This window comes from Pelophylax lessonae, assembly GCF_965119305.1.
Source record: "Pelophylax lessonae genome assembly, chromosome: 9".
NCBI lineage: Eukaryota > Metazoa > Chordata > Amphibia > Anura > Ranidae > Pelophylax > Pelophylax lessonae.
Window position 1 is genome coordinate 126,993,711 of NC_138776.1, and position 11,064 is coordinate 127,004,774.

General features: G+C 40.1%; 1 long non-coding RNA gene and 1 pseudogene across 2 annotated transcripts in view; one reads left to right on the forward strand and one right to left on the reverse strand.

Moving 5' to 3' along the window:
- The window catches only part of LOC309563233 (interferon-induced protein with tetratricopeptide repeats 5-like), a 36,314-nt pseudogene extending 30,370 nt beyond the window's left edge, over positions 1–5,944 (forward strand). The window contains exon 2 of the transcript XR_014226215.1: positions 4,333–5,944. The product of XR_014226215.1 is annotated as an interferon-induced protein with tetratricopeptide repeats 5-like (transcript). The remainder of the gene's footprint in view (positions 1–4,332) is intronic.
- LOC309563237 overlaps positions 1–8,548 on the reverse strand; it is a 566,624-nt gene extending 558,076 nt beyond the window's left edge. Inside the window, exon 1 of the long non-coding RNA XR_014225713.1 lies at positions 8,522–8,548. This is a non-coding gene — a long non-coding RNA (uncharacterized lncRNA). The remainder of the gene's footprint in view (positions 1–8,521) is intronic.
- Positions 8,549–11,064: the final 2,516 nt, after the last annotated feature.

Below are 11,064 nucleotides of genomic sequence, written 5' to 3' on the forward strand. Positions count from 1 at the left end.
ACAAAGTCGGAAATGATGAAACGCGTCGGGGTGTGACTGGGCGGCATCCGGAAATAGCCGAAGTACACAGTTGGGTGGAATCGCCGGCTACGCTCACTAACATGGAGAGGGTGAGAAACACTGGATACACTTGGCTTGTATCTACAAATGCTTGATTGCTTTTTTTATATTGTGAGTGTTATGTATCTGCCAAGTTAATACATTTCTGGAGTTGAAACGTTATCACACGATGGGAGATCATTTCTTCCACATATTTGTCCTGCTACACTGTGATGCGGTGAAGGACGTGGAGGTGATTTTAACAGACACCACAGTGGATCATAACATTAAGGATCCATGTACACGGGACACTGGAAATGGCCGTTTAGGAGCAGTTGGGCGTTTTTTTCAGAAGCCCCTGAACCCATCTACATTTTATCTTATCTGTCCATGTACACCAGGTCGTTTACAGTCATTTGCAGGCAGTTGCGTTCAGGGACTGTTTTTAGAACGCAATTATTTGCGTTCGAACGTGTGTTTCCCGGCGTTTCAAATGCACAAACGCGTCTGAACGCGTCTGAACGCGTCCGAACGCGTCTGAATGCGATGACCCGCGTTTAGCGTTCGCGTTTTTCCATTTTAAAGGGGAATAATTTTTATGACCTCTAGGAACGCTTCTAAACGCAAACGCCCGCAAACGCTGCTAAACGCCCACTAAACGCGGATACAAACGCGACTGAACGGACGTTTCAAACGTCCTAAAAATTCCAGCATTCAAAGGGACTTTTAACAACGTCCCGTGTACATGGAGCCTTAAAGAGAGTGTGATTTGCCTTTTCATGAGAATGGTAGGTAATAATGTCAGGTGAGTTGCTTTGATATTGGGTGTGAGAGCGCTTATCGGTGGTGGTCCTGGTGGTGTCTTGTTCCTTCAGTCACTTTGGGACATCGGATCTATGCACTTTATTTACTTGGATGGACTTTTTCTCATTTATTGGATTTTATGAACTCATTTTTAATTAACTATCCTCCAATTAATTTTAATGATTGTCCAGTGTTTTTTTATGGATTTTTTACATGTATTTTTTATAGATTGGTTTACATTAGAGTTTACGCTACTGATTGTTTAGATACTTTTGCATAATGAAGTTTTTTCAAATAATAGTACAGTTCATGAGATAAACGATATTACAATGTACTCAGGAAGTGATGTTATTTGGGTATAGGAAGTGGAGCAAGTATAGCCATTCTAATTGTTGTTGTCCGATTGACCAATTAAGAAGGGAGGTACTATCCCCATACATATAAATGAGTCCATCTGTGAACCGGAAATTATGTCCTTGATGAGGAATTTGGAGGAGGGGCGAAACGTGTTGACGTATTTCCAATTTTGTCAAACCAACTATGTCACTTCTTTCCTCCGGGGAACGCACGCAAAGCAGCGGCGAACCCGGAAGAGCCTCATGATTGTCTACGCCCGTGTTTATCTACAATTTTGTAAGTTGCTTTGCATTTTGCGCAAATAAACATTCATTTTACAGTACTTCACTCTGAGCACCATTTTGTTTTCATTGAGCCTGGAGGATATTAAAGCCACCCTAAGAGTGTTATTGGTGAGACCTGATCTAGATGCCAAGAGGCCTAATATCCACAACACCAGATACAAGTTTGTTTGGGTCCATTCTCTCTGGTGAGTGGGGATATGAGAGGGGAGTGTGGCACACTTTATAGGATGTTTACATGAACCACTTCTGGACCTTATTAATGGAGTTTTCTCTGATCAATAATGATCAAGAAAGTGCTGGTGCTAAAAAAAAGTGATTGAGGAATGTGCTAAACCAAAGTGCACATGCAGTGTGTTTCTTTTATGGCAGCTGCTTGCTGCTAATCACTATTAACATATGTATTATATGCTTCTTAAAGATTATAATTAGTTATTTTTAAATGTAACACGTTATGACAAAATTAGTCCTCCAAAGGGGAAGTGCTAGTGCAATGAATTATTCTTAAAAAAGTGCTAGTGCAGTGTGTGACGAACGCCCATTTGCTGGAAAGTTCACCACGGGCTACTGGAGGAGTGTGGAGACCAGCCTCCTGCCCATGGACTATGGGCCCTGGCTTGTAGGGGAGTGCACCTCTGTGTGGGGGTATATGCCGGGGGACAATGGGAGTAGTGTTGCTTTGGACTCAGGTCCATGTCACCCCAAGATGCAGACTCAGACTGGGATCAATGTTACAGGCCTAAGCTGCATATTCCAGCAGAGGACTTCTCCACATTTTGAGAGACTAAAGAGTTGCTAATGATGTCAAATTCAGCTATTGTCTGCTGTGGGGATGTGTATTGACATTTATAGTAAGGTGTTTTGAAAGCGAAGACATGCAGTCTGAGAGCCTAGGTCTTCTGCTTTCATCTGTTTAGAGGTGAAGTGTGTTCACACTTCTAGGAATGTGTATTTGGCTATGTTTTGGGCTTGTGGTTTGTTGAATTAATTATGATAATGTTGCAATGTCATTCACCTGTGTCTGTCCAGATGGCCAGGTATGTTAATTACTGGATTTATATTGAAAGTGAGTTGGTGAATAAAGTGTCATTTGTTTTACTCTTCATCAAGCTGGAGGCTGATGTTTGGGGGGAATTGAGGGGCCAGGTCACTGAATCACGTGAGAGTCTGGAGACCCAAGACAGAAATACTTGGTCCAAGCATTGGGGATCTGTTACACAGTGCAATAAGTTTTACATAAATTATACCAATTAATAATAACCACAATGAATATCAAAAATAAATGTGACAACAATAAATAAATTATGTGAATTATGAGGAGTCTAGGCGGATCTCTGTTGTGGCTTATGCTGTTTTGCTGGTTTATAACTTTACCAGTAAAATCTCTGGTGAGTTGGATCTAGGCAAATTAATAAGGCACTGTGGGTGGAAGGGTCCTCACTTGTGAACACTGTGAACACTATGCGTTTGGATATACAGCACTTTTGCACTTTGTCACTGGATGATTTAAATATGGACTTTGTTTGATGGACTCCACATAATTCACATAATTTATTTTTTGTTGTCACATTTATTTTTGACATTCATCGTGGTTATTATTAATTGGTATAATTTATGCAAAACTTATTGCACTGCACTAGCACTTTTTTAAGAATAATTTATTGCACTAGTACTTCTCTTTGGAGCACTAATTTTGTCATGACTTGTTACATTTAAAAATAACTAATTATAAGGGATCATTAAGAAGCATATAATACATATGTTAATAGTGATTAGCAGCAAGCAGCTGCCATAAAAGAAACACACTGCATTTGCACTTTTGTTTAGCACATTCCTCAATCACTTTTTTTTTTTAGCACCAGCACTTTCTTGATCATTATTGATCAGTGCAATATTTTTTCACATATAATCTATTAGTAATTTATTCACTTTATTTATTCACTCCAAATTAAATTAAGGGATCCAGCACTTTTATTACAATATTAGGTAGAATATTGATAAACCCACAGAATCACGCTAATTTTTCCTTCATATAACATATCTATATGTATCTATATGTTTTCATTAAATTATTAACTTACTGAACAAATCCAAATCGAGACAAAACCACCTTTTCTGTTGTGCACATCTCTAGTTAAATGTACCAGCAGATTTAGATACACGAATTGAAGCCAAACTCCAGCTCACATTTTATAATCATTTACAGAAAACATGTTCTTCTCCTTTTGGGATAAAGGTTTTACATAAAAAAGGCTGATAATTGTAAGCACCCCTGCCAGTATTACATGGTATGTTTCATCCCTGTAAACAAAGTCTGCAAGAGAGCTTGTCCTTTTGAAAAAAACAACAGACTTACTGGCTGGATCACCAGATGAAAAAAAGAAGAAAGCCTAAAAAAGAAAACAAATGCAGCTATCATATCTAAGAATTGGTAAACTGGAGCGAAGACTATCCTCCTCACAGACAGCTAAAGTGATAATTTATGTCAGCGATTACTAAGAGACAGAAATTCTTCATTGCTCCACAACTAGCAAACTCAAGAAGAGCCCTAGGGTTTCATAGAACACTGGTTTAGAAAGGACACACAAGAGATTAGTAGGCTGCTGTGGACCGTAACACAGTACTTATTTCAAATACTAATACAGTAAATGATGTGCATTTTTTTACTCACTTTCTGAAATGCTTGTTAGTGTATATTCAAGTAATCCCAAACATTAACATGTTTTTAGATTGAACAATCAGCCAGACATGTAGCCCTCATATAATAATTATTATAATCATGAGGCATGTATTTAATTAATAAAACATTACTCTTTTTAATGCATGGTTTTCTTTATGTCTAACTTTTCAGTGACATCTTAAAGAATTCCTTGATGGATCGTCTACTGAAACTTCAATGCCATTTTACTTGGAACCTGCTTGGAGAAGATGTCGATATTGATAATGTGGAAGAAAGGCTAAATGACCAGATTGTGTTTTTGCCCGATGCACTCAAACACAGGATGTATAACCTCCTGGCTTACCTAAAGTATCTTAAAAGAGACCATGAGGAAGCCATGCTCCAGCTACAAAAAGCTGAGGCACAGATACAAGAATCCAGCATGTCAGAAGACACAGATGTTAGGAGAACTGTCATGTATGCTAACTTTGCCTGGGTTTTCTACCACCAGAACCAGTTTATCCACAGTTTCACCTATGCAGAAAAGGCAGAGACCATTTTAAAGCAATATGAGTCTCCTCCAAAAAAAAAACACTCTTCTGTTAGATATATATGGTGAACAAGGCTGGACTTACTTATCCTTTATAGGAAAATACTATCAACAGGCTGCCGAGTGCTTTAACAAAGCTCTAGAACTGGACCCTGAAGATCCAGAATTGAATTCAGGCTATGCCATGGCTGTGTATAGAATGGAAGGTTTCAGATGCAGCAGCGACCCAGAACACAAATCTTTACCACTCTTGGAACGAGCTGTTAGATTAAATCCCAGAGATACAGTGCTGAAGGTTCTCCTTGCTTTGAAATGTCTAGATGTGGAGAACTATAATCAAGGAACTATGTTAATAGAACAAGCTCTACAAGAACAACCAGACTCTCCATATGTTCTTCGATATGTAGCAACATATTACAGAAGAAATAGACAGACAGATCAAGCTATTGCAATGTTTAAAAAAGTACTCAGTTTAACTCCTACCTCCTCTCCTGTTCATTATCAACTTGCCAAATGCTACAGAAATTTGATAAGAAAGCCCACCTATTACAATAAGCAGCAAAATGCTGAAGCCATTGCAAATGCAATATTTCACTCAGAAAAGGCTGTCGAGCTAAACAGGTCGTCTGTGGGACCTCATATTTTGTTGGCCAGTGTATACATGAAAGCTAATGAACACCAAAAGGCAAAAGAAGAATTTGACAAAACTCTGACCATGAATGATATCTGGCCTGAACAGAAACAAGAGCTCCATTTTAACTGGGCACAATATTTAATGCATTCCAGAAAATCTGAGTCTGAAGCAATAAGGCATTATAAGGAAGTGATAAAGATACAAAGTCCATCATGGTTTAGAGAAATTGCCATAAAGAAACTGCAAAGATTTGCTGAGCCATGATTGTCCAAAATTCAATGGATGCCACTGGACATGCTGTGCTTGGGTACATTCACCAGCAAAGAGGACAGGGCATCACAGCAATGAAGTACATCAACAAAGCCCTTCAATTGGAGGCAGATAACCAGCAGTACTTAGAAGCATGTTCTGCTTTGCAAGCCACATTATCATGACATAATACTGTTCTATAAAATTAGAATACGAGAATGTACTAACTGCTTTAAGCTATAATAGTCATTATTCAAACTGATCTTAACTGCTCTGAATATTGAAATGTAATTCTGCTTATGATTACTATACTTTGTATTGATTTTTGCAAGACCCTATTGCATAAATCTGGTGAGAATAACTAACAATGATTTACAACAAAAAAAAATATTAGTGTAATTCTTGTAAAGTTATAATGATTTAATCTTTCTAGGAATTAAATATAGAAGAAATAATTGTTGATCCTTTTTATGAAACAGTGAAGGGAAAAAAGTGCTTGATAATGCCCTCCGATAATCCGATCCTATTTCTCCATTCCAAAATTACTAGAGGAAGGACCACTAGATTACGGATTCAGGCCAGTTTTCAAGTAGTTTAACCACTTCTGTACTGGAAGGATTTGCCCCCTTAATGACCAGGCCATTTTTTTCGATTCGGCACTGCGTTAGTTTAACAGACAATTGCGCAGTCGTACGATGCTGTACCTAAATAAAATTAATTTCATTTTTTCCCTACAAATTGAGCTTTCTTTTGGTGGTATATGATCACCTGTGCAATTTTTTTCTTTTTTTTTTTGCGCTATAAACAAAAAAGGAGCGACCATTCTTAAAAAAAAAAAAAAAAAAACAATATTTCTCACTTTCTGCTATTTAACATTCTAGAAAAAATAAATTAAAAATCAAATTTTTTCATCCTTTTAGGCCAATTTGTATTCTGCTACATATTTTTGGTAAAAAAATCCCAATAAGCGTATTTTGATTGGTTTGCTCAAAAGTTATCGCGTCTACAAACTAGGGGAAAGATTTGTGTCATTTTTATTATTATTATTATTATTATTATTTATTATTTATTATTATTTTTAACTAGTAATGGTGGCGATCTGCGATTATTAGCGGGACTGCGACATTGCGGCAGACAGTTCGGACCCCCTAACTGAATTTTACACTTTTGGGGGGACTGGTGACATTACTACAGTAATCACTGCTAAAAATATGCACTGTTACTGTAATAATGAGATTGGCAGGGAAGGGGTTAACCCAGGGGTGATCAAAGGTTTAAGTGTGAGCCTAGGGGAGTGTTTTCTAACTGTATGGGGGAGGGACTTGGGAAATGAACAAAGAGACCTGTGATCCTATATAGGAGAATCACAGGCGCTCTGTGATCATTTCAGAGAGAAGAACGGTCAGCTGTGTTTACAACAGCTGACCGTTGTTCTCTCTCAGTGGGGAGTGATCGCAGGTGGCAAGGCACAGGTACGGCGATTCATGCAGCTGAGCCAGCCTGCCACAGTATATATGGGGTGGGCGGTCGGCAAGTGGTTAACCACTTAAGCCTCGGAGGATTTGGCTGCTCAAAGACCAGAGCTTATTTTGCGATTCGGCACTGCATGACTTTAACGGGCAATTGCGCGGTCGTGCGACTCTGTACCCAAATGAAGTGACGTCCTTTTTTCCCACAAACAGAGCTTTCTTTTGGTGCTACTTGATCACCTGTGCGATTTTTACACTATAAACAAAAAAGGAGCGAAGATTTTGAAAAAAATAACAATATTTTTTTCCACATTGTTTTATATGAAATTCCCCCCAAAAAATGTAAAAATCTAAATTTTTTAACATTTTAGGCCAATTTGTTTTCTGCTACATATTTTTGGTAAAAAAAAAATCGCAATAAGCGTATTTTGATTGGTTTGCGCAAAAGTTTTTGTGTTTAATAACTAAGGGAAAGATTTATGTCATTTAAATTGTTTTTTTTTTTTTTTTTTAACGAGTAATGGTGGCAATCTGCGATTTTTTTTGCGGGACTGCGACATTGTGGCGGACATATCAGACCCCTGACTGACATTTTTGACACTTTTGGGGGTACCAGTGACATTACTACAGCAACCAGTGCTATACATAAGCACTGTTACTGTAAAAATGACACTGGCAGGGAAGGGGTTAATTTTATTAGTGATCAAGGGGTTAAGTGTGTCCCTAGGGGCGTGTTTCTAACTGTAAAGGGGTGTGGCTTTTGATGTAACCACAGAGACATACGATCCTACATAGCAGGATCATATGATCTCTGCTGTTACACCAGGGAGAATGACAGGCAGCTTTGTTTACATCAGCCGCCTGCCTTTCTCCCTCTCCACTGGGAGATCACGAGTGACCGGCGGACATCGGGTCTGCTCATCACACGCATGGGGATGCAGGGGAATGAGCGGGGGCGGGAGCGCACCTCCGGCGGCGCGCACTCGCCCCCTGCAGGCTCCTGGGCGAGCGATGTAGTACTACGTCACTTTGCCCAGGAGGGGCTGACTGCCGCAGTAAATATACTGTGGGCGGTCGGCAAGTGGTTAAAGTGACACTGTCACCTCGCCCATGCAGGGCAAAGTGACAATTTGGCAAATTCATAAGTGGAGCATGTTTACTTTTTAATGTGAATTTTCACTTAGCTTAGTGAATGAGATGAAGCTGTTCTGATTTCAATTATCCAATCACATGCAAGCAACTTTTTTTCTCTTGCATATGGTTGGGTACTTTTTACAAAGTAAACTTTTGCCATATTAACTAAGCTAAGTGAAAATTCCCTTTGAAAAGAGAAAATTTAATTTGCACAATTTACATGCTCTACTCCTTTAGCAAACCGGCCACAGCATCTCTGCCAAGGGCCCCCTGACCTACTCACCTTGCCAACATTCACCCAATGTTGTTTTCTTCACTGTCACATGACTGAGGAAGTCATGTGACCACTCCCCTAGTCACAGACACTGGTGATTGTAGTGCTGGCTGTGATAAAGGACACATTAGCAACATACTAATAATCATGTAACCAAAATCTCCTTAGAATAATAATAATAATTTGCTTGCCTTTAACAATTTAGTGCACTTTGATACCTATTGATTGTTATGTGGTGTTCTTGCTTTCATTATGCCGTAACATTTTAACATTTAGTGATAATAAAAAAAGGCTGTTACACAATAAAAAAAAGAAATCTACAAATAATTTAGATAAATGAAAAAGTCCTCTGAATTTCTTTGTGTTAATTAAAACAATATAAACTAAAGTGATTGCATTACAAGGTTATCTTAAATTAAAACTATGGGCAAAACTTTTTTTTATTTTAACCACTTGCCTAACGGGCACTTTCACCCCCTTCCTGCCCAGGCAAATTTTCAGCTTTCAGTGCTCTCACGCTTTGAATGACAATTGCGCGGTCATGCTACACTGCACCCATATGAAATTTTTATCATTTTTTTCACACAAATAGAGCTTTCTTTTGGGGGTATTTAATCACCTCTGGGTTTTTTATTTCTTACAAAAAAAAAAGAAAAAAGACAGAAAATTTTGAAAAAAAAAAGGTTTTCTTATTTTCTGCGAGTAAATTTTGAAAATAAATACATTTTTCTCCTTCACTGATGTGCGCTGATGAGGCGGCACTGATGGGCACTGATAGGCTGCACTGATGGGCACTGATGAGGTGGCACTTATGGGCACTGATGAGGTGACACTTGTGGGCACTGATGAGGTGGCACTGATGAGAAGGTACTAATATGCCACACTGATGAGCACTGATAGGCGGCACTGATGAGCACTGATAGGCGGCACTGATGAGCACTGATAGGTGGCACTGATGGGCACTGATAGGTGGCACTGATGGGCACTGAGAGGCGGCACTGAGAGGCGGCACTGCTGGGCACTGATGGGTGGCACTGATGGACACTGATGGGTGGCACTGATGAGCACTGATGGGCGGCACTGATGGGCAGCACCATCAGTGCCCACACTCAGTGCCCATAGTGCTGCCAGTCAGTGTTCATCAGTGCCTAGATGAGCAGGCACTGATGGGCACTGACTGGCAGCACTATGGGCACTGATTGTGGGAACTGATGGGGGGCACTGATGGTGGGAAAATTGTATTTTATTTACCTCTGTTGTAATCAGGGCACTGGTGATCAGTGCCCTGATTACATTCCTCTGTGTCCCCGAACGGCTGATCGGCTCTGCTCCTTCCTCACACGCAGTCTCTGTGTGAGGAAGGAGAGCTGGCGATGAGAGATGATCTCATATGTTTACATATGAGATCATCTCTCATTGCATGGGCCGATCATGTGGTAAATGGCCGCTGTGATTGGCCATTTACCACAATCTGTGACACAGATTTTCCCCGATGCGCGCTCGCGGGAGCGCGCGGGGAGCCTGTCTCTGGGAGGCCGTATAAAGACGGCCACCCGGAAACTCGAGTCCGTGCTGTAGCCGTACTTCGGCTATAGCGCGGGCCGGAAGAAGTTAAATAGGGTAAAGGAGGGTTATAACCCCTGTCAAGATTTTTTTTTTTCGCCATCTCTGTCCAATTTTGGAGGCTTCCCTTCACTTCCCATAGCGAAACAGGAAGTGAGAGGAAATTCCTGCAAATTAAGGGAATCCCTTAGGACCCCCAGGTCACCAGAACTAATGTCACTATTGGAAGATTTCCCCTCTAATACTTCTCTGGAGACAATTCAAAATTTGGGATTTTCTTTCCATTACATTAGTAATGGAAGTGTACATTACACGTCCAAAAGTAAACATTACTGTGGAGGAGCAAAATAGTGAAGTCAAGCTTGCATAAAATGCACAAAGAATGCACAGTGCATGCCCCCTCACTATATTGTAGATAACAACAATTATAAATGTGTGGTCAGACATAATAATAATAATGTTAATAACTAGTGTTGAGCGAACACGGACTGTATTATTCGTGTTCGTACCGAATAATTGGATTTTTGTTACCAGAACACGGACCCAAAAACTTTACTGTATGTTCGGGTTTAAAATCCGTGTTCGGTCATTTTATTTCCTGTTTTGTATGTAATGGCGCGCTTTTAATGGCGGGCTTTCAACAGCCAATCAACAAGCGTTTAACTGGTGTGCCTTAAGCCATCCCAGCCATGCCTACTAATGTATTAGTAGCTGTGATTGGCCATCTGAAGCATGTGACCATGTCTTTATAAGTTTGAGAGCCCCAGCCCGCTGCGTCATTCTGCTGTAGTTTAGGGAGAGAGCACACATACGTGTTGGCTGCTGATTAGGGACAGACAGTGAAAAATTGTATTGTGTCCGAAAAGAATGCAGGGACAGGTCGGAGTGTAGGCAGGGACAGTTATTTGAGCATATTAGGGACAGGCTGGAGCGAGTAGGCAGGGACAGAACAATCATCCGTTAGCGATCTACATCGATTTTGCTGTGTGGGGGGTGGTGCAGTGAACGATCTTTTTGCCCTCACTTGAGCCCACTGAGGAGGAGGGAGAAA